General features: G+C 36.6%; 1 protein-coding gene across 1 annotated transcript in view; it reads left to right on the forward strand.

The window, feature by feature from the left end:
- The first annotated feature begins 369 nt into the window (after window positions 1-369).
- Window positions 370-23,665, forward strand: part of LOC129237034 (transcription factor btd-like) — a 118,874-nt gene continuing 95,578 nt past the window's right edge. The window contains exon 1 of the mRNA XM_054871405.1: window positions 370-847. The gene's annotated coding sequence lies outside the window, so the exon portion shown is untranslated. The remainder of the gene's footprint in view (window positions 848-23,665) is intronic.

Below are 23,665 nucleotides of genomic sequence, written 5' to 3' on the forward strand. Positions count from 1 at the left end.
TTTGATAAGTGAAATTCCCACATTTGAATGCAACGGTGCATTGCACTAACTCTCACCATGCTCCCGCATTGCTAGATTGGCGCGCTCTCTCAATTTGTTTCTGTGTATCTTGCTCTCTCTCTTTCTCCGTTTACATGTCGCTCAGCAACAATATGTACTAACAACTTGCTTTCTCTTCCCTCCCACTCCAAATCAGCTCTGCTAACACGGCGTGTTAAACGTTGATGTTGTTGCCATTGCATTTCAATGAGGCCAACAGAGACGCCATTCAGTCTGCACGTTTTCGTTATCAGCCGGGATTAAGGCTTAAGGATTAAAGGTGCTTCAACTGTGTGACAAGGGGGGAACAAACGTACACGAAAGCAGCAAAAGTAGTATCAGCAGAAGACAAGTATTTGTAAAATAGTTTATGCAGCAGCATCGCATGCAGCGTAAGCAAAGACTTACATACACGCATAATCACATATGCAAGCATACATAGGTATATCGTTATTCTGCCTAAGCAATCAACTGTCAAGTAGCAGCAAGCAGCAGTCTGCCGTATTTGGGATTTAGTAGTCTTCAGTCAAACTTTGTACATCTGCACACACATTCAAATATTTAATCTCCTGCTCCCGCTGCACCGCAACATACTTTTAAGTGGATAATTTACTTTTCCTCGCAAGCATAAATATATGTATATATGCAAACGGAAGTTAGTTCGTGCTGTAGCTGAAGCCCCGGCGTCATTGCAATGCTTGCAAATCTCAACGTTTCCGGTTTCAGTGCGTTGCAGTATTTATGAGTGGAGAGGAGCAAAAACAAAAAAACAGGTGTAAACTTTTTAAGCAGAATTTTTAAGTGAAAGGTAAGTACAGATATTTGATTTTTCAGCCATCTACAGATATGTATGCTAAGAATTTCTTATATGTGAATGCCTATACTCTAAGACCTGTATTTTGAGTAGTAAAATATAACTTAGTATTTCACGGAGCTCTGCTAAAGTCGCCTCTCGTTCGCAAGATCCGTCGAATACATGCCCCCACCTAATCCACAGTTCATTTAGGAACTGTCCGTAAAGAAAGATGCTCCCAGACGTCCAGTGAATAGTACAGGGTGCACACTTTTCTCAAGAGAAGAGTAGGCGGAGAGCAGTATTTGCAGGCAGAGCCTGGTGAACCTGTTCACGGCTGGCTTGAAGTTGGTTGGAAGGGTTGTTGGAGGAGTATTCTGCGAGGAGCTAACCGTCAGATTCAAGTTCAGGTTACCAGACCACTGCAGTGTGCTTCAAATAGAGGTAGCGCCAATTAAAGAAGCAGCTGATTGGCGGCTCTTCTTCTTCGATAACCACTTACACGATTTTAACCGTGTTTTCATGGGAGGGGGAGGTTATTTTTACGTGGCGAGTATCAAACCCAGCGCACAATCAGATCTCCTGGGTTGTTGCGCCTTCTCAAATTAGTTCACTCTCGAACGGATGCTCGGAAGCTAACCAGAGGATACTTGGGCGAAGCTTAGAAGTTGTGAGCTGCTTGGATCATATGCACAAGAATCGTCCCGGTCACTCCCAAGTGCATGGCGATGAGGGACTTTCCCCACTTGCGTGAGTTTCTACGTATGGAACTATCCTCTGATTGGTTGCTAACTTGTGTAATAATTGTCACGGAGGTTGATTTCTACTCCGACAGTCAAGCGGAAATTAGAGCCCTGGACTCGATGATGGTGATAGCGATTTTGCTGGAAATTGCGAGGCGGATGAGTCGGCGAGACAGAGGACCTATGAAGTAGTTTCTCTGCCAATCAGAGGATTGGGATGCTGTTGGCTACCTGCGAGGCGGTTGAGCCGGCGAGACATGGGACCTATGAAGTAGTTTTCCCGTGGAAGGAGAGGATTTGGATCCTACCTGCGGTCTGGTCCTGAAGACGTGGGCTTTGCGTCAACTCAGCGAGTGCTTGGCAAGTACACAAACTTTGATGGTCGTGAAATCTTTCTGGCCACCAGTGGATCGGTGGTGCTCGAGGGATATTCTGAGATTAACAAAATTTCTCCAGCTCCACAATTTCGTGGACGGGCCTTAAGGACCGTGACAGCGAGTTATACGTTCTGTGAGACGTCCTAACTTCGAGTTCTTTCTGCGTCAGTTGTATAAAGGATGAGGTGGAATCATTTTAGTGCATCCTCCTTAGCTGCCTTTCGTGTGGCTAAGATTTAAATATCCTGGCTCTCATATCTTTGTTACGCGTGCTAATATAGCAGGCCTTGATATTAAAAACCTGATGGGCATTATGAGCAGTACGAAGCGGCTAACACCGCCGTAACTCAGTGATCGTTCGATTGTCATCAACAATACAAATAAAAATAGATCACATTCAATTCCTCTGTGGGATTTAACCCTCCGGTTGCGCACCCGGCTGTAGCCTTTTTTCGTTCTGTTCAAGGATCCCTATTAAAAGGTTATATTCATAAATCGATAGAAAATTAAGCTACCTGGAAGCTGAAGTCGTTAGCTGTAATAGAAATATGTTAAATTCACGTCCAAAGTCGAAAAAGTCTGGCCAGACGCGGGTGCCCAACGGAGAGTTTATCTGCTTGCCGCAGTCAACAGACTTTAGACAACCAGGTTTTAGCAAATATAAGACCTTCCTTCTCAATCGCATACTCAACTCAACAAGAAACTTCTTTCATGTGCTGGATTGATTGTTTACGCCTGGTTCAGTGAGGTGGGATTCTCTTGAACAAGACTGAAGTGAACTGCATATAAACCAAATTATTTCCCATTATGTAATTGCAGCGTTGCCAAATTTCAGCATACTTGAAGAGCTGTTAGTCCTCAAGGGCTACTAAATCTCAAAATATATTTTGAAGGGGTTAAACAACTGCGTAAAACTGCATGTCTCGGAACGTAGATTTAAGGTTATTTGAGCTTTTTTTATCGAATCTTCATCCATTGTATCCGCGTATCAAAATCGAGAGTCATTAGTGTCAAAGTTCCTTCATCTCATTTGGTGCTAATTGCTTGCTGCTGGTTAGCTTCCTGGAGCTCTTGAAGTATTCGTTGGTTGTCACTAAGATCATAACTTTTTCTAAATATCCTAAATTTCCTTAAAGGTCTGTAATAATTTATGGGGGCATAGGATTTGCCACGAGTAAGGTGAGTTAGTAAAACTCGTTGTGTTTCTATGGAAAACAGAATTTCACTGGACTTGGATAGACGTATGGATTGCCAGCTTGAATGTTTGAGATATCTCTTCTGTATTTTAGTACTTTAGTATCTTCTCTCTAAGGTTCATCTCTCTAGAGTCCCGGTTTTGTTATTATGAGTACCGATTTGTTGTTTCTTCTCTCCCAGCTGGTTGGTTCTTCATTACTTGTCTACCCTTAAACATCTCTTCGTGCCATTCCATTGTAAGCGGATTTTTTCTTAACGTCTACAACCACCTTAAGGCATCTCAAATGGAAACCAATTCTCGCACATATTTTTTAACATCCATTTGCCATTGGAAATCCCTACCAAAGGTAGTTGCTGCAGATTCTAATTATTTTTCCCATTTTCAACTACATTTTCCCATTCACTAATGAATTGCAAAGGAAATGGAAACTGTGTCACTTGCATTAAATTTGGACGAAGTACCACAAACAATGGAATAATAAAAACAAATGATTGCAAAAGCAGAGAAGTGTGGCGCATGAAAAGAGAGAACAGTGCCAAAATGAAAAGGTGAAGAAATAAAACGTAAAATGACTAGAAACAAATAAAAAAGTGGGTAGAAAAAAAGAAAAAAGGAAAATAATATAAAAAGAAAAAAGGAAATGAAAAGAAAAAAGGAAAATACAAAGAAGAAAGAAAAAAGGAAATGGATAAAGACTAGTCGAAAAACAAAAGTTGCCAGCGAACGCCTGCTGCTTCTCGCTGCCTGCTGCCTGCTGCCTGCCTGCACACAAAGTTGTCAGACCATTCAGCGATGTCACTGCCATTGATTTTTCTTGCGGGAATTGCCAGTGTCTGTGCCAACTTCAATGGACTCGTAGCTGCTGTTGTCACTTTATTGCTTTGCCATGCGTCCGGCTAACTTCGGGATTTGTCTGGCTGTGCCTCAGCCGTAACCAGTCATTTGAAGGTGGTGTGCCGTCTTGGTCTGTCCGCTTCTTCGAACTTTACTTACACTACTCCGTTTTCTGTTTTTTTTCATCGCTGCGACTGAAATTTATGCTAATGCGGCCGAGCCGTAGCTGCAGTTAGCTGTGAGTGTATTCAACCGTTTTGTTGGCCTATCGCTGTTGCATACTTCCATTTCCCTGCTGCTGTTTGGCGGCTCTTTACAGTTTGTTGGGCTTAGTTAAATAATGTTGGCAATAAAGGTGTTGCCAACTAAACAATTGACGGCCCTTTGGGATGCTGGCGAGCTGCTGGGGCGTTGAAAAATAGTAGAACTAGTGAATTATTTTTGAAAGACTTACGTGGAGAAAGGAAAGGAGCAGAGCAGAGGTGGATGAATTTAATAAAAATATTTGTAATGAACGGTACTTAATTTTTGCATGTATAGAAAAATTTAGACAGTGTACGAAAAGGCTGTTCTTGAAGTATAATTTTAGCAAGAGTTGCCATATAGTTTCAAGTATAAATATTTGATGAAGTAGTAAAAATATGAGCTTTCCTCTTATGTGCTGTACAAAGTAAAATTAAGAAACTATTTAAAAATAATAATACTTTTTGTATTTAAAAAAAAAAAAATTATTATTATTATTTTTCTTAATTATTTTAATTTTTTTGGTTTTTCTTTATGTTTTTAATTTTTTAATTCTTTTTCATTTCTTTTAACTCTTTTGATTTTTTTCTAATATTTATGTTTTAAATTTTTAAATTCTGTTTACATTTTTTAGATAAAAATTTTTTTTTTTTAATATTTTTTTAAATATGATTTAAATTTTTTGAAACAAAGTAATATTATAAAAATAAATTACTAAGTAAATAATAATACAATTTGATAATCAAATTCACAAAAAGAAATAAAATAAAATACAATAAAATAAAATAAAATAAAATAAAATAAAATAAAATAAAATAAAATAAAATAAAATAAAATAAAATAAAATAAAATAAAATAAAATAAAATAAAATAAAATAAAATAAAATAAAATAAAATAAGATAAAATAAAATAAAATAAAATAAAATAAATTAAATTAAAAAAAATAAAATACAATAAAAGAAAAAAGAAAAAGAACTAATCGATCCCAAAAATGTGCGCAATTTTTGTTTAATTAAGACATCCTCTTCAATGGCCTGCAAAATAATAAAAAATAAATTAAATTGCTTTTTAATAAAACCGGATGAATTTTTCATAGTTTCCTAAATTGTTTTTAAATATAAGATTTGGATACAAAATACTTAAAAGTTCTATTCTTTAAAAAAAATTTTACAAAGTTAAAAAGTTAATTTTTTCAGAGAGGACATCCTCTTCAATGGCCTGCAAAATAATAAAAAATAAATTAAATTGCTTTTTAATAAAACCGGATGAATTTTTCATAGTTTCCTAAATTGTTTTTAAATATAAGATTTGGATACAAAATACTTAAAAGTTCTATTCTTTAAAAAAAATTTTACAAAGTTAAAAAGTTAATTTTTTCAGAGAGGACATCCTCTTCAATGGCCTGCAAAATAATAAAAAATAAATTAAATTGCTTTTTAATAAAACCGAATGAATTTTTCATAGTTTCCTAAATTGTTTTTAAATATAAGATTTGGATACAAAATACTTAAAAGTTCTATTATTTAAAAAAAATTTTACAAAGTTGAAAAGTTAATTTTTTCAGAGAATTATAAAATATAAAATCTAAAAAAATAAAAAAAACTATTAATTTCATTAATTTTAAAATAATTTTTTTATTTAAAAATTTTTTGAATTTCTTTAATTTATTTACAAAATTCTAAAATCTTTTTTTCCTAAATAGTTTCCTAAGAGCGTTTTAAAATATAAAATCTGAAAAAAAATAAAAAATTATTAATTGTATTAATTTTTAAATAATTATTTTTAAATTTAAAAGTTTTTTTCGTTTCTTTGATTTATATACAAAATTTTAAAATCTTATTTTCGAAAATAGTTTTCTTCGAATTCTATGTTTTATAATATAAAAGCTAAAAAATTTTAAAACATTTTACTTTTATTAATTTTAAAAAATTATTTTTTCATTTCTTCAATTTCTCAAATTCTTTAATTTAAAAGCTAAAAAACTAAGAAATTAATAATTTTATTGGTTGATATTTTCTAACTTTATTCTAAAGCAATTTTTTTTTTAATTTCTTCAAATTAATTTAAAAAATTTAAAATCCACATTTTTTTAAATAGTTTGGTAGTTCAGTATTTGTGTTCCTGTTTTGTTCAGTTGTTTTTTCCTTTTTTGAGGACAACTAATTTGGTAAAAATCAACAGAAACGTAAAAACACCAACATTAAATATAACCGAAGACATACCGTGAAAAATTCCTTTGAAATCGCGTGTCCTAACAACTAGCCGAACTCACAAAACAAAAACAAATACTACCTCAATGTCTGCACAATTTCATGGCAAGTAAAATCAACCTTGAAAATTCCCACAGCAGTTGTTTTACGTTTCCTGAGCCTTCTTTATGCTGTTGTTGTTATACTTACTACTTTTCTTCATTGTTCATGCAGTTTTTGTTGTTGTTGGCGTTGCAATTATTTGCATTTGGCATAACAAGACTCCAACGCTTATCGCCACTTTTATATAAATACCCAAGCTGGGGAATTTGCCGGCGCTTCCGGTCGCGTCGTTTTTGCGCTGCTTTCTTTTGCTTCCATTTCGAACTTATGCAGGTCTGTCTGGATTTACTTTGTTCTTGCAACTTCGCCTGCTTCTTAACCACATCGAACATCAACACCCATTTTAACTGTTCTTCATTATTGCCATTATTTGCAAGACATTACAAGACAGCGGCCTCTTCTCCCGCTCTCGCTCTCAGCGCTAACGCGCACCGCCCGCCTTTCAAATTCTTTTAGCCTAAGCCAACGGACTTTCGTAATCTCTTTAGTACACTGGTTGGCAAATATGTGTGTATGTATGTATTTTATTTTGTTTTTTTTTGGATCGTTGCTACACCCACATTCCATGCACGTTTTGTCGGCGCGCTGCACTATTTTTGTGGGCTTACTTTGCTTTGGTGTATTTTTGGTGTTTCTGTTGTTGCAGTCGTTGTGAAAATATATTGCAATTGCATATGGCAGGCAATAAACTTGGCCAAAATGCGAAAAACCAAAATAAACACCCACTTACAAATGTCTATGCACGCCTACATATATACTTGCATAAAGGGTGGTTCAAATGTAAAATAATTTAAAAAAAATTTATATCGAAAAATGGTATTTTTCGGTATACTAAATTGTAACATTGTGTGGTAACAGTGGTCTAAATTCGACGATTAAAACAGGTCCTGGTCATGCCGTACAAAAAAATTTAACTAGAAAATTTTACCACACATAAAATAATTGGTTAAAAATTTGTTAAACAGGCTCGAAATGTATTCTTAATGGTTGTAATCGTCATTACACACAATAAATTGTAATCCTCATTGATTCCTCTAATAAAACTCGGGTAGAAAATTTCACCACAGTAAAAATTAATTGGTTCCAGAAGCATATTAATGGCTTCTAAATTCAATCTAACTAGTTTTTACTGATTTTAAAGAAGATGTAGTTCCGGTAATTTTTTCTAACAAAAGTTAGTGAGGAAATTTCACCACACAAATAATAATTTATTTTAAATTGATTCTAATGGTATCGAAATTGATTCTATTGATTCTAACGACCATAAACTGCAATTTTGGTTCTTCTCTCCAACAAAACTTCGGTAACAAATTTCACCACACCAGAAATTAATTCACCACAGTAAAGCCTAATTGTCCCGAAAAGCATGCTAATGGCTTCTAACTTCAGTCGAACTAGTTTTTATTGATTCTAAAGACAGAAGCTGCTTCTGCTCATTTCTTCTAACAAAACTTAGATAAAAAATTTCACCACACAAACAAAAATTTATTTTGAATTGATTCTAATTGCTTTGAAATTTATTCTAATTGGCTATAACTATTTCTAACGACCATAAGCTGCAAACTGGGTAGTTTTCTGCAACAAAACTTGGGTTTGAGATTTCACCACACCAAAAACTAATTGCTCCCAAAAGCATTCTGACGGGTTCTAAGTCAAATCTAATGAATTTAAGGGATTCTAAAGATAGTAAGCTTCAATTTCGCGCGTTTCCTTAAAAAAAAAATTAGGTAGGAAATTTCACCACACAAAAATCTAACTAGCTCGCAATTGCTGCTAATGGGTTTCAGTTAGTGTTTTGATCAATATTTGATGAGAGAAATTGAAGAGACTGCAATTCCAAGGGAGCGAGAAATTAAGAAGTTCTAAATACAAAAGCTCTAACAGAATTTTTTGAGTTCAATTTTATAGCATTTTACATCATTGATTTGTATTTGTGATGGCAGTTGCCGCAGCCGCACACTTGGTGTTGTTTTTTTTTGTTGCTCAAAGTTACTTGCATCTAAAATGGAGTGGTTGTTCTCTTTTAATTCAATATTCGTTAAGGATATTAAATATTCATAAAGGTTGTTCTCCCTGCTATTTCACTGCGCAATGGTGTTTTCAGTGCCAAAGCCACTTGTAATTTTTTGCATAACTTAAGAGTGGACCACCCTGTATCTATTTGTATGGCACATATCATTTATAGGTATAGTCAGACAGACAGAAACCATTGCAGCATAACAATTTCAAATGTTTGCTTGCAAAACAAACCAAAAAACAAAATACTACTTTTTTCGTAGTAGACCCAGGAAAATGTTTTGCCGCGCTCAGCTCTGCTCTGCTCTTGACATGTTTCGTTTTTCTTGGCATATGTTTTTGTCATGGCATAAATTTAAATTTACTCTTGACAGGATGTTGCTTAATATATGTATAGAAATATATACATATATATATATTTACATATGTACATACCAACAACAATACTCACTTAAATGTAATGGCACTTTCTGCATTTAGTTTTGTGGACTTACAAAAATGTAATACTCAGAATTTTCTGGTATCAACACACTCCGCTCGTATTTTGCATACAAATGGCGTGGCACTGCAATAAATACAAATAGTATTTAAAGTTTTGTTGTTGTTATACAAAAACGCACATACATTGACTTCTTTGGTCTCTCGCACAGGCAATGGTCAATGAGGCTTGGCATTTAAGTGGTGCCTTCTGTTTGTTAAATAAAAATCGTTTACTTAGAAAATATTTGACGAAACATGGAATTTTACTATGTACGAATGTATATAAGCTCAGATTTATTGTATTGCCCCAATTTAGGTAAAATGATTCCAAGTAAATTTTATTTGAAAAGCAACTTATTTTTGTAGTTACGAAAAATTGCTTTTCGCAGTGATGATAAGCAAACTTTTTTATTCGAAATGGGGTCACTCTCCAAGCTTTTTCCTGGAGTTAAGCTTTGTTAACTTTTCTCAATTTTACTCGCATCTTCATGAGTCGAATTCGAGTGATAAATTCTTGAGGTTAAACAAAATCCGACTTTGATTGCTTGATGTGCTTCAAGAGACTGTCAGTCCTTCAAGCAGAGTTCGTGGGGTCATTGATGGTATTTGGCTTCATCAGTGATTCATTTTGCATCTGAGAAAATTGATCTTTAGTTAGTCACATCAGTCTGCTGATCCCAACGTAGTCCTTCTAGAAGTCGTTCAAGTAGAATTTGTGTCACCAAGATATAATTAAAGTGATTTTTTTTTTATTTTCAATGACGGGATAAGCAGAAAGCACGGTGAAACGTATTACTATCTAGCCCAAATCCTCAGCGGACAAGGTGCCTTTTTTGCGTACCTCCACCGTTTTAATCTAGCAGCTAACTCGACCTGCGCAGAGTGCTACAGCGAAAATGAGAGTGCAGAACACGTGACTCTTCACTGCGCCAGATTTTATGAAGAGCGCTTCGAGCTAGCAAAAGTCCTCGGCGCCGTTCCTACACCAGATAACCTTGTAACGCAAACGCTGAACTCGAAAGAGAAATGGGAAGCAGTAAAACAGTTCGCAACAAGGATATGCATAAAACTGCGAAACTTAGAACGCGAATGCGTCCGATGTAGAATACCCAACAGATGCCCAGATGCGTCGCCCCAAAAAAGCCATTTTGAAACAGGTCTCCTGTGCGGATGACTGTATTCACGAACATACGACAAGCACAAACGCGTGGGGTAAAGCCTCAAGACGAACTCAGACAGGCGACAAGTGGATATCGAGTAAAAATATTGCAATTTTTCGATGCTCCAATGGTGACAAACCCATGGATGCTATCGATAACGTATAACCCCAATACGCAATTAAGAGAGGAACCTGGACGCCGGTACCTGGTGTGTCTAAAAAGCATAAACACGGCTCCATCTTGATGAAATTGCTTTTAGCAGTCCCAGGGTGGAATCAGCCGAGAGGAAAGGAGTGCCCTATAGCATTGCCATTGCAGTGGGAGCATGCCACACATACCACTGGTTTGATGGCACCTTTGATGATGTTTCCATTTCAACCTCTTCTGAAAAAGATGAACAATTATCCTTAAATTAATCGTTTAGACTCCGAAACCGGTGTAGCGTCTTCCAAGCTGAGATCTACGCTATAGACAAAGCAGAAAACACAATAAGACTGTTCAACTTACCTCCAGCAAGTCTTACCATTTTTGTTGATAGCCAAGCAGCGATCACGGCACTGGTCTCAGCGCGCATCAATTCAAGAAATAGTAAAGAATGCAGCAGGCCGCTCTCGCTTATCCAACAACAGAGCACCGCACTTGCGGTGTTCCCGGCTACTCTGGAGTGGAGGAAAGTGAGAGAGCGGATGAGTTAGCAAGGAAAGGCTCTGAGCTTGACCTTCAACGGTTGGTAGAGGACATAGGCATTTCTCTAAACGAACTATACACTGCGATTGAAAGTAGTAGTAGTAGAAAGTGGTCTGTGACTACCAACTGCAAGATCGCCAAAGCGCTCTGGCCAAAACTGAATCTTAAAAGGACAATAATGTGTGCTTGGTTTCATTAGATCAACTACCAGCGTCCTCACATGTGCTGTAACGGGTCACTGCACTATTGGCACCGTAGCCAGTAGAATGGGTGTAGCTCACAATGACTTCTGCAGCAGTAGTGGAGATGAAGAAGAAATTGAGTCGGTACAACACCTCCGCTGTGAACGTCCTGCACTTCTTGGCGATTATTTCTTTGAAGACCTGGGAAATTTACAAAATGTCTCACTGCAGCGACTAGTTTACCTTCTTGAGAGTGATTTAGTGATTAAGTGATTTCACAATGGGCCTTAGGACCATCGACTGTCTTGTCTTAGATAAGCAACCCGGCTAACCAAGGCTAAGTATTTTTAGTGTACAGCTTGCAGAACTCTTCTACTAAGACACTTTCAAGTGCTCAGTTTCCTATAGAATAGCGTCTCGATGCGCTTGATAATCCATTTCACCCACTTTCCATTTATTCGAGTTGGTAGTTTTAGAATTAGTAGATTAGGTTAGGTTAACCCAGCTGGCATTGAGCCACGCATATGTAGACGTGGCTATGCTCCCTAGCGATACCAGATGGAGACTGACCTCTGTTAAGTTTGAAAGTACACGTGAAGATTCATTTTTGAGATGTCCTCCAGACTCCCCAACTGTGGCAGATGGCTTCCATGAATTTCGAGCGCGTTTTGATAGTTCCGGACAAAGACACTGAAGATACTCTAAAGTTTCCTCATTTTCATAGGAATCAACGAACACAAGTGTAAGCATCTCATCTAGCATGGAATATTCTACTTCTAGTTTGAAAAACAGTAATAAAGTAATAACAATAATTGGCAACCCTGTTGAATTTAATTTTCAAAAAAAATAATTTTCTTAATATCGGTATTTGATTTCCAGTTTCTATCACTTTAAATTAACATACTAATTACTTTTTTGTGTTCTCCATTTGGTAACCCTGTTGATGTGTTTTTTTATTGAACTAATTATTATTTTTTGCTTTGTAGTTACGGTTTCTTATCCTATAAATTTATACTTTACCTAATAAAATAATTTAATCATTTGAATGAAAATTAATGCAACCCTGTTAAAATTATATTTCATATACATTTTTTTCTTAATATCATTGTTGGATTTCCAATTTGTATGCCTTTTAATTAATGCACTAACTAATTTTTTGTGTTCACCATTTGGTAACCCTGTTGAGTTTTTTTTTTATTAAACGAAATATTGTTTTGGCATCTACGGTTTCTTGTACTCTAAATTTAAATTATACATATTAATGCAATTTAGTTATTTGCTAACTCTTTAAAAATTATATTCTGATGAAATAGATATTTTTTCAATTCATATGGAAAGATTCATGTTGGATTTTTTTTTATTTAATAATTTATACCTGTGACTACTCACTCCAAATTTGCATTATAAAATGCAATATAATTTATTTATATACCCACTTAGAATTGTAGTCTAATAAATTTTTTTTGTGCTAACATATTTTTCCTATTAAGCGCGTGTTTTACGTTTGATTTAATTTATTTAATTTCTCACATATATTTGGTTTTAATTTATAAAAACAAAGAAAAAAATGTGGCAACATTGTTTTTTTGGTTAAAATATTTAAATATCTTATAATATTACTATATTAATTTTGTAGAGGTTTTTTATACATTTCAAAAAAAAAAATTGGCAATCTTGGTTTTTTACTTTTGTTGAAATAATTTTCGTTTGTAGACTTTCCTTTTCCTTTTGTGTTTTAATTTGATTTGTTTTTGTTTGTTATTTTTTATTCAGTTTAATTTAATTTCAATTTCTTTACATTTTTGTTAATATTTTTGGTTTTAATTTACTCACAATATTTTAATTTAATTTACTTACTAAAATTTTTTTCCACAGTGCGTACTTACTCACTCGGAATATGATCTAAAAAATAAATGCAAAATTTCTAATTCCGCTCTTTTAATATTTAATTTCACCAAATTTAGTCCTAACTTCATAAATTTCTTACCATAACAAGTCGCGTCATACTCTTTTTGCGGTCAGTCGCCGCAGAAACATTTAAATAGTTAATCAGCTCGCTTATTAAGCTTATAAGCACGAATAATTACTTAATTAATTTTTAAAACAAAAGGTAACCGCGTATGTTTTTGCTTTTTTTGTACACCAGAAACCTTTACAGAACCTTTTCCATGTGCACGCTACCAACAAAGGCATCTTTAGGTATATGATTTTTACTTAATTCCCCTTTTCGTCCTTTGCTTACCTTTCTCGAGCTTTTACATTCATTTTTTTCCGCCTCCCGCATGGTGCTCAGCAAATTTATCACGTACCTATGCCACGTGCTTAGCTTTGCTTCAGGGCTAAAGCAAAGTTAACCAATTTAGCGTTACAACCGTTATAGGCGGTCATTTAATCAATTATGCAAAAAATGATTCACAATAAAAATGAACACCTTTAAAACGTATCACCACCACCACTGCCGACGCCATTTGATGACTACACGAATACTAAGCAGCAACAATAAAGGCACACTGCCTTGTGTGTGTGTGTGTGTGGCGGGCTGCGTATGAATGAGAAGGAGAAGAATGCAAGCAAGCGCTCTGCTACTGCACTCATCATCATCTCATATAACGGCTGTATAACTAACCCCACCACTGCGTAGCGGCTCTTGCTAACATACCTATGTACTCGTATACCTGCAACGGTACTGAGGATGCTTGTTGTAAATTGTTGTGTCGTAAATCGTCGTATGTCGTGTCTTTCGTGTTTGTACGCCGTTATTGCGACTGTTGTTCCTATTCCTTTCTTCGCTATGTTTTGTGAATGAATGTTTTTTTCGCTTTGATTTTCTTTTTTTTTTGTAACTGCTGTTCTGTTGATGTTGCCTTTGCAGCACGTATCGGCATCTTGCATTAATAATTAATTAAATGTACAACACTGGCGTTGCATTCGTAAAGACTGTGAGCGTCTTTTGATGCTGTGTTTTGGTTGTTATTTTGTACTTATTTCGGTCTCTAAGTGAATCTGTTGCGACAGCTGAGAAAGTCATTTAGGCTATGCACAGACAACTGGTGTTTGAGGGTAAGATGTGGCTGTGTTTTGGTTAGTTGTTTTCTTCCATTTCAATACTCCCAACTCTGCATTTTGTAGACCCGAGAACATTGTTTTTTAGAACCGCTACTGCCGGTAGTCTATCGTGTCTTTCCTACGCTTTGCTAGAAAATATAATTCCAGCTGTGTTAGGTTGAACAACTTGTGCTTAAGTGAAGAGTTCATTCGCAAGCCATAGCGACGGTTTGTGCTGTTGAGCAAACATTTTTTGAGTTCCATCTCTATATGACCTTTTGTTTTGGTGGCACAACTAGCAAGTACAGCACCCAGACAACATTAAGTCCATTGTACTGCATTCGGATTCCCTTCTTAATTTTCTATAAATCTACCCAACTTCCGAAGAAAGCTGAGTAGATCTTGTGGTGCCAAAGAGTCGAGGTGGTCGTTCCTTAACACATCAGTGCCAAAAACCTCTAGCCTGATTCGAACAAAAGCTGGACAAGCGCACAGAAAGTGATGCGCCGTCTCATCCTTCTCTCCACATGCGGTGCAGAGTGCACTGTCTGAGATGCCTACCTTTTCCATGTGCTTCACCCATAGAAAGTGGAAAGTCCAATCAGCAAACAGTCCCTTCTGCTTATTGACAGAAGGATCTGCGACAGTCGGTCGGATATGACATGTAACATCAGTTTTGTCTATCTGCAATCTCTCTCAGCCTGCCAAGCTCTTTTCTGATTGAAGTAACCCGTTTGCTAACCGTAGCTTTGATGGCTGACCTTAAAAATGGCGAACTTTAGGCGAATACAGACTGTGTTCTAAGGGTCTGGATCTTCAAAGTAGGGAGATTTGAAGCACAGTAAGAATTGAATGCACTCTATCTCCTCATTTTCATAGCTTCTACAAACTACCGAATCTAGTGAACAAGTATCCAATGGTGCCTCGTTTGTATTCCACTGAAAAACCGTACATTCGTTTTTGTGTGTATCAGTATGTTCCGTATTTTTCCTTCATCTCTCGTCTTATGTTAACCAAAGAGAAAGTAGAGCTCTGCAAGTTTTCAGATGAGTTCAACTGCTGTAGTAGCTGAGGTAGTCTTTTCCTGCACATTTCTAGGTGCTTCAAGTCCGTTCTCAGTTTGTTGCATTCCTGGTTTCTTCAAAACACTGCTATCTTTCGGAACCATGTACAGATGGACGAAGAGTTTCTAGAGATCTCCCATTTTCTTGAACAAATTTTAAGTTGATCTTCACCGAGCTAGGAACCTGGATAACAATCTGGCTGTCTAGGAAGAATACCGGGAGTGAGATCGGTCTATCACTTCAATACCCTTATGCTATTGTAGTATCCAGTACCATCAATGCAGCGCGATTTCCGATATTTTTGTTAGTCAATTCATCAGAGGCACATTCAAGAATTCCAAAGTCTCAAGTACTCAATATCTTACAGGCAGAGTCATCTCAACTGGTAACCCTCTATAGTGACCTTAGAACCCCGGCTCCTTCCATTGCACTGTTGTGCGAAAAGTCAGTGCGACGTACAACTAAAAACACAAAAGTTGTCCAAGTAAGTTTTTGAAGTAAAAACGCCAACAAAATAAAAGAAATAAAAAGAAAAAGCAACACCTCGACACACAAAAATAGAACCGGCAAATATGAGACAAACAAGTACTCGTAAATGCAGTCGGGAAATAGATAAAATCATTAAAAAGTTATTTTGCTGTTGCAGTGTCGCGCACTACATATTGAGTTGGTGGGGAGGGGGGAACCAAACAAAGCATTGCCGCAAAAGGGTACGAGGTCATAGAGCGGTACAGGTTAACAGCAACAGCAACAATATTCCGAACCGCAAAAGCAATGATAGAAGAAAAATGGCAAAGCATGCACCATTTGGGGAGAGAATAGAAAACAAGCAAACCAAGCAAGCCAAGCAAGCCAGAGCGGAAACACCACAAAGCCAAGACGTTGGGCGGCCGCGGCGCCAAAGTCAAGTTAAATCAAGGCGTGCAAACTGCTGGCAGTTGGGACTTTTGAGTGCCAGTGAGCCGAAAGTGACGCCAAAGAGCAGAGGCTGTTGTTGTTGCGGCGGCGGTCACATGTCACGTGCAGATGGAGAAAATTGCAGCCTCAATGATGTCGACGGCGATGGTTATAGCAGCCGACAGATTGAAGACGCAGAGGCAACCAAAGAAGCAGAGATGCTGAAGATACTTTTGGCGGCAGAGAAAGGAAGCAAAGGGAAAGCAAAAGTAGCAATCTAACAATAAGTAGTGGAGGTGGTAGTGGAAGAGAGGAACAGTGGGTAAGAAAATAAAATGCACAAAATTGCAGAATGGCGGAGTGCAGTGCGGGGGTAAAGGCGTAAATGCAGTAAAGTGAATGGGAAGACTGGTGAGACTGCTTGGGTGAGTAATTCATGGAAGGAGGATGGAAGGGGGATGCAAGGAAGAGTACGGAAGGCAAAGTGGAAATAAGAAATATGAAAGAAATGAGGTGATGCAGTGAGAGGGTAACGTGCAGGCTAATATGCAGTTGCTTGAATGGGCGAATGGGTAGTTTTTATGCTGGTGTTCATACTACGAGGTGGAGCTATTAAATAACGAAACTGATGACGAGCTTTTTTTTCCAATTAGTGGTGTGGGAAGACGAAAGATTCTGAGCAAGATTTTTCGATCTTTGCACGTTGGCAACGGCGAATATCGCAGGCGACGGAACGATGAGCTGTATGAGCTTTACGACGGCATAGACATAGGGCAGTGGATAAATATACAGCGGCTCCGTTGGCTGGGCCATGTCTTCCGAATGGAGACAAATGCTCCGGCTCTGAAAGTATTCGATGCGATACAAGCTGGGGGCAGCAGAGGAAGAGGAAGACCTCCTATGCGTTCCCACAACAGTCGGTTCTACGTTACCGGAACGACCCGGATTTATATCCGGTCAAAGACTGTCACTTCAACAGCATTCCCCATATATGTATGGGGAATGTTTATGCTGCTACAACAACAACAACAAGACTTCCTTTGCGTTGAAAAGATCAGGTGGAGAAGGTCTTGGCTTCACTTGGTGTGCCCAACTGGCGCTGGCTGGCACGAGAAAGAAACAACTGACGCACTTTAAGTTAAACTCGGCCAAAATCGCGTAAGCGGTTATCGCGCCAATTAAGAAGAAGAAGAAGTGGTGTGGTAAGCGCTTTGATGTTGTGCTACAAATGGCGGGACTTGCAGCTTTATGCTGACTGACCGAATGGCAAATGCTTAAGGACGAGTGCCGCTTTATCGTGCACTAAACGTGGCTATAAACCTCCTAAATGACAATGGCCGACACTTGATGGAGCCAAGCAATTCTCTTGGTGGAAAACATTTGTATGTTTTTCCAAAATTGATGTCTTTCTTCTTACGTTTTCACGGAGTTCAGTCAGAACCAGAGAATGTGGTATTTTTGTCCAGTAGTCTGAACTTCAGGAGCCTAATGAAAGTGCGAAATCCTCATATAGAAAAAATTCACCACCGCTTGAAGCGAGCTGTACATGAATCAGATTTTTTTACGAGAAGCTTTTTTTATGGCAGAAATACTCTCGGAAGTTTTCTATTGCCAGCTGAGGGGCGATCGCTATTATACGAAACTTTTTCTTCATGCAAGGAGACTCGAATACTAGTCACGCGCCAACCCATTCGGCTACGACGGCCGCCATTTAGACTTTCAGGGTACCCAACGAAAAAAAAAACACTCACACAAAACCAACTCTAATGCTAGCGTAGCTCCACTAATTAAATAGCTTGTCGAAGCGAGAGATACTGCAGTCGAAAGAGAAGGTTTTACGCTAAACAGCTGGCGGTTGCTGGCGGCTGCTGGCGTACTTCTTCTACAGCAGCGCCAGTTTCATTATTTGTTAGCCACACCTCGTATATCGGAGCCTAGGCAGGGCGTCTAAGTAGTGCCGGGCAGTGTGTGTTGTTGTTCGTGTTGGCGATGGTGGTATGGAAGGTGCCTTAGCGTTGCATGATGTCAGTGGCAAGCAACATAACAAGTTGCGGTGCTTGTTGTTGTTGTTGTAGCAGATTTGCGATAGTTAGGTACTTAGAGAAGGCAAGCCGTGCACTATTTTTTGCATATGAACAGCAAAAGTAACAACAACAACAACAAAAACTTGTAGAACCGCAAAGACAAAAACTAGACATGCGGTTGGCATTGACGCGCTTCTGTGTCGTAGTCTGTTGGCGTTGCATGGCGTTAGCCATGTTGCAATATTTGTTGAGCTTTCCCCCCCCACATATATACACACACACACACCCACATGCACAAGCATATACTCACTTGACATGCTCGCGTCATTTGCCGTTTTTTCTTCATCACACCAAAATAGATAAAAATATTTGTATGCCTGAGTGTGTGAATAGAAAAATGCTTGTGTGTAATGCTGTTATTGTTGTTTTTGCAACTCTTAGCTATTTGTTTAGCTTTAGAAAAGCGTCAAGTGCACACAAAATATCACAAACATACACACACACACACACATGCGCAGGCATGTACCCTGAGTGGGTGGTTACAAAGCACTGAATGACAAATGCGAGGGGAAAAAAGCACAAATGCAAAGTTCAAGCCACTAACGAAAATATTGTTGATTCGTGTGAATGCATGGGGTATGACACCTAAAAGTATAACACATTTTATTATTATTATTATTTATGTATTCTCTTTTTTTCTTTGTGTGTGTGTGTTTGTTGTTTTTGTTGCTCTGTGCTTTGCTCGCTAATGAGCAGCGTGTTGTGTAGCGCAGTAGGGCAGTAATTAGTGTTGTCAGCGTGCGAGCATTGGGACAAGTGAATGACGTCGTCATTTGAAAGTGGCGCATACATAGTTTTGAGTGGAAACAGATGGCGTATTGAGAGAAAAGTTCATTTAAAGTGGTATTTTAAGAATTTCTGTTGACTTTGGGTTAATTTTTATAAACTAGTCTTGATTGGGGCACTTTTAGTGGGGATCGGTGTATAGGAGTAGGTGGTTGCGGGTCAATAAAGAATGTATTTACAGGCGGAGAAAAAGCAAGCGGTACTTTTATGGGCTTGCCTAAGTCGAATGCTTGCCTTTAGTGTGAGTTTTATCATTTTCCGTATATGGTTTGCTTAACACTTCACCTCGTCTATACAAAAAATGATCTTAAAATTTTGTTTTATTATTTAAATATGCTAAAAACATCCCGAGAATGGACATCCCGAAAAATCATTGATGAGACAAATTTCTATAAATCATTTTCTGTATTTGACCCCAGTAGGAAAACAATTTTTCTTAAATTTTTTTGCTTAAATATTGTAAAAGTATCCCAGAATGTATATCTAATGAAATCACCCATGAGGCAAATGCTTATCAATCATTTGCTATACATGGTTTCCTTAGATCTCTCTAGGAAAAACGTTTTTCTGTTATTTTAAATTAAGTAAAAATATGCTAAAAACATCTCAAGAATGGTTGTCTAAAGAGATTTATCAATAAAATTATGTTCAAAAATCATTTTCTACATATATGGCTTCCTCCGACCCCTCTAGGAAAAAGTTTTTCTCAACTTTTTTTTAATTAAATATTTTAAAAACATCCAAAGAATGGATATCCAAAGGAAATTATCAATTAAAGATATATTTAAAATTGTTTTTTCAATTTTATTCAAACTAAATATTCCAAAAATATCCTAGGAATGGTTATCCAAATGGAATTATCGATTAAAAATAAGTTTAACACTCATTCTTTATTTAAGGCTTTCTTAGACCCCTCTAGGAAAAAATTTTGGACACAATTTTTTTTTTTTTCAAATATGTTTTTACAATATCCCAATCCCAAGAATAGATATAAAAAACCAAAAACACTGATGAGACAAATGTTTATGAATCGGTTTCTAAATACGATTTACTGTGACCCCTCTAGGAAAAAGTTTTTTCTCAATATTTTTTACTTAAATATTTTCGAAACATCCAAAGAATGCTTATACAAAGAGAATCATCGATTAGAAAAATTTCTTAAAATCGTTTTCTACATATGGTGACCCCTGTAGGAAAAACTTTTTTTTCCAATTTTTTTTACTTAAATATTTTAAAAACATCCAAATAATGGTTATTCAAAGGGATTTATCGACTAAAATATGTTTAACAATCATTCTCTAAATATGGTTTCTTAGACCCCTCTAGGAAAAACTTTTTTCTATTTTTATACTTAAGAATCCTCTCAAGAATGGTTATCTAAAGATATTTATCAATGAAATTATGTTCAACAATCATTCTCCATATATGACTTCATCCGACCCCTCTAGTAAACAGTTTTTCTCAATTTTTTTTAATTAAATATTTTAAAAGCATCCAAAGAATAGTTATCCAAAGGAAATTATCGATTAAAGATATATTTAATAATCATTTTCTATATATAATTTCCTTAGACCCCTCTCGGAAATTTTTTTTTTCAATTTTATTGAAATTAAATATTCTAAAAATATCCTAAGATTGGTTATCCAAATGGAATTATCGATTAAAAATATGTTTAACACTCATTCTTTATTTAAGGCTTTCTTAGACCCCTCTAGGAAAAAATTTTGGACACAAATTTGTTTACCTCAAATATTGTAAAAAATCCCAAGAATAGATATGTACACAAAAAAGTCTTTGATGATACAAATGTTTATAAATCGGTTTCTAAATACGATTTACTGTGACCCCTCTAGGAAAAATTTTTTTTTAAATTTTTTTTACTTAATTACAATTGTATGCTTATAGTGTGAGGTCTCTGAAAAAGTTCTAGTGTGAAATTTGGCTGTGTTTGCTGTAAAGCCGCCATAGCCGAATGAGTAGATGCTTGGCTAACATTTGAAAATTCGTGTGTTCGAATCTCCGTGGATGAAACACCGAATTGGTATGTACAAGTTTTATAATGCAAACAAAAAAAATATAAATTTTATATATTTCTACATTTTTAATAATAACGAAAATGAGGAGTTTTTGTCATCAGTCTGATTACTTTTTACGAAGATGAGGAGTTTGTGCTAATTACTTTTTGATAACAAAAATGAGAAGTATGGTTATTAGAGCTGAGAAGTTTGTGATGACGACAATGAGGAGTTTAGTTGTCAGCGGTTATTACATTGTATTACAATAAAAATGATTAGTTACCTTGCCTTTAGAGCATGGTAGATATATTTTTCAGTTATAAGAAATTACTATTGGTAAAAAAGGGTTTGACATGGAAAACCGACAAGGGGAAACTATCAGAACTTCCCCATGGCTAGAACGAAAATGTGTAGTTGAATGAGGATAGGATGGTGCTAATATGAGTGCTTATCTGATAGTCAGCTGTCTTGTTGGGTGGAGCGAGCTAAAGTTGCTTTCGTTAGAACTCATTCGTTGCTTTTGAAATGCAAATTAGTGCCCAGAAAAACTAAGCAACAATGAAAATATTTTATAATTTAATTTCAAAAATTTACCGCTGATCGAAATGCGTTACTAATACCTATTTTTTTATGAATATGAATAATCTGCGTTTGTATTTGAAAAAATTATCTATTGATACAAGAAAATCAGATTTAATTCTTCCAGCAACACTTCAGTGCCATTCTCGCCTATTTGCCCACAATGACGTCATTTTTCCGCTTGCTTTTTTACTTTTATTGTTGCAGCACATAAACACTCCATCGTCTTTGCACTACATAAATAAATTTGAATGGGAAAATATTTTGCTTACGCACGAAAATAGCTTTTCAATAACAAGTGTCCGTGAGTAAAAAGAAAGATATCTTTCAATATTGCTTAAACAACTACAAAATATAACAAAAACAAAAGGCAAGATAAGTAAATATTAGTATTAGAGAACTAATTTCAAAATCAATTTTCGACTTTCCGCTCGAAGCAGCTCCGTCAGTTGCGCCGCGCAGAACGACCCTGACCTTATTCACTCAGCCTTACGTAAAGCTAATGTGGATGCATAAAATTTTAATTGCCCGCTTTGAGGAATTCGAATTGGCCACAAAAATGAACAAATTTCAAAGAGTAGCCAATTTCACATATTCGTGTGGGTGAGAGTATGAGGATCTCAAAAGTGCTTGCAACAAATAATCAACTACGTACATAATTAAATTAAGACAGCAGCATTCCACTAATTTATGGTAAAGCGAGAATCTTAGGAGTAATTAAATGAGCAGCAAACAGCGGGCAACACTCTGACAAATCATGCCGTTATGATGAAATTAATAGCGAGCACTACTGCGTTTCAAATGAGACCAATTAGAATGCAAAGCAAAGCAGTAAAAAGTGTAAAACTGGTAGTTGAGTGCAAAGGAAGTGAATGTGAAAATAAGACGAAATAAAAGGAAAAAAAGGGAGCGCAAAAAAACAGAATTCTACTATTAATTGAAATCTTTTACAGAGTGCGGAAGTGACAGCAGCTGTCACAAATGCTGCAAAATGATGGCCACGCCGCCCAACAATGGGCCAAAATAGAGGGAGAGAGGTGAGTGGAGCATAGGCGAAGAGGAATAGTCGCTCACCGCATTTTATTGAAAATGACATGATTATGGATTATGTCATGAATAGAAAAACGGACATTGAATGGTGCGTGTGGGCGTCGTAGATAAATAAGTGCTGGCCAGCAAATGATGAGGAAGCGAAACCAGTGAAGAAGTGAAGTTTTGCGAGCCAAGCGGAGAAGTAGTGAAAAATGGGAGCTGAGATTGTATGGAACTGCGAGAAAAAGATATTTGGTGTATGGAAGTGGAAAAATGGTTTCCTGTAGTATTATATTGTTGAGAAGGAAAGGTTGAAGGAAAGAATACAAATGTATATGGCCACTAAAGCAGAGGAAAATGTGAATAAATAGGCGAACAATAGTGAAGGCAGGACAGCTAAAACACTACCCTTGACTACGCCACGTTGCGTAGAAAATTCTGGGTAATACAGGGTCCGGCACTCGAAGTATAACCAATTAAAAAGGCCATAAATTTAGTTTGGAAAATTACTTTTAATCAATTCAAAGTAAAAAAGTGCGTATAGCGAGGTACACATAACAGAAATGAAACTTTCAAGGCAGACAAAAAAAGAGGGAAAGACCCGAGAGAGAATCAGAGAGAAAGAGAGAGAGAGAGATATAGAAAGAATATATATCTAAATAAATTTACAACATTTGCGGTGAATACAAATAGACAAAATTTACAAAAAAACGGAGAAGGGTCGACCGGTGTAGGTAAACGCCGGACACAAACCGTGGCAACAACGCGCACTACTCCGAGCGTTTATCACCCGCACAAACGCAACGATTCCAGGATCGCAGCAATGGCACAAATTACCGCATGGCAATACCAATAAATCCGAAGTCGGAATGGATAGCGCTTTATAGTACGCACAAGCACTAGCCAAGAAACGGAAATAAGCACCAAAAAGTAGCAACCAAAAAAAAAAAAACGCCAAACAGTAGGCACCAAGGAAATATAACGCCAACAAATAGGCACCAAAAATATGGTATACTTCCTACAAGTTTGCACCAACAAACAAGTGTCAAAAAGTAGGCAGTGTTATTTCTCACAAAAAATTAGCAACCACAAGGAAAA

This window comes from Anastrepha obliqua, chromosome 2 (assembly GCF_027943255.1).
Source record: "Anastrepha obliqua isolate idAnaObli1 chromosome 2, idAnaObli1_1.0, whole genome shotgun sequence".
Lineage (NCBI taxonomy): Eukaryota > Metazoa > Arthropoda > Insecta > Diptera > Tephritidae > Anastrepha > Anastrepha obliqua.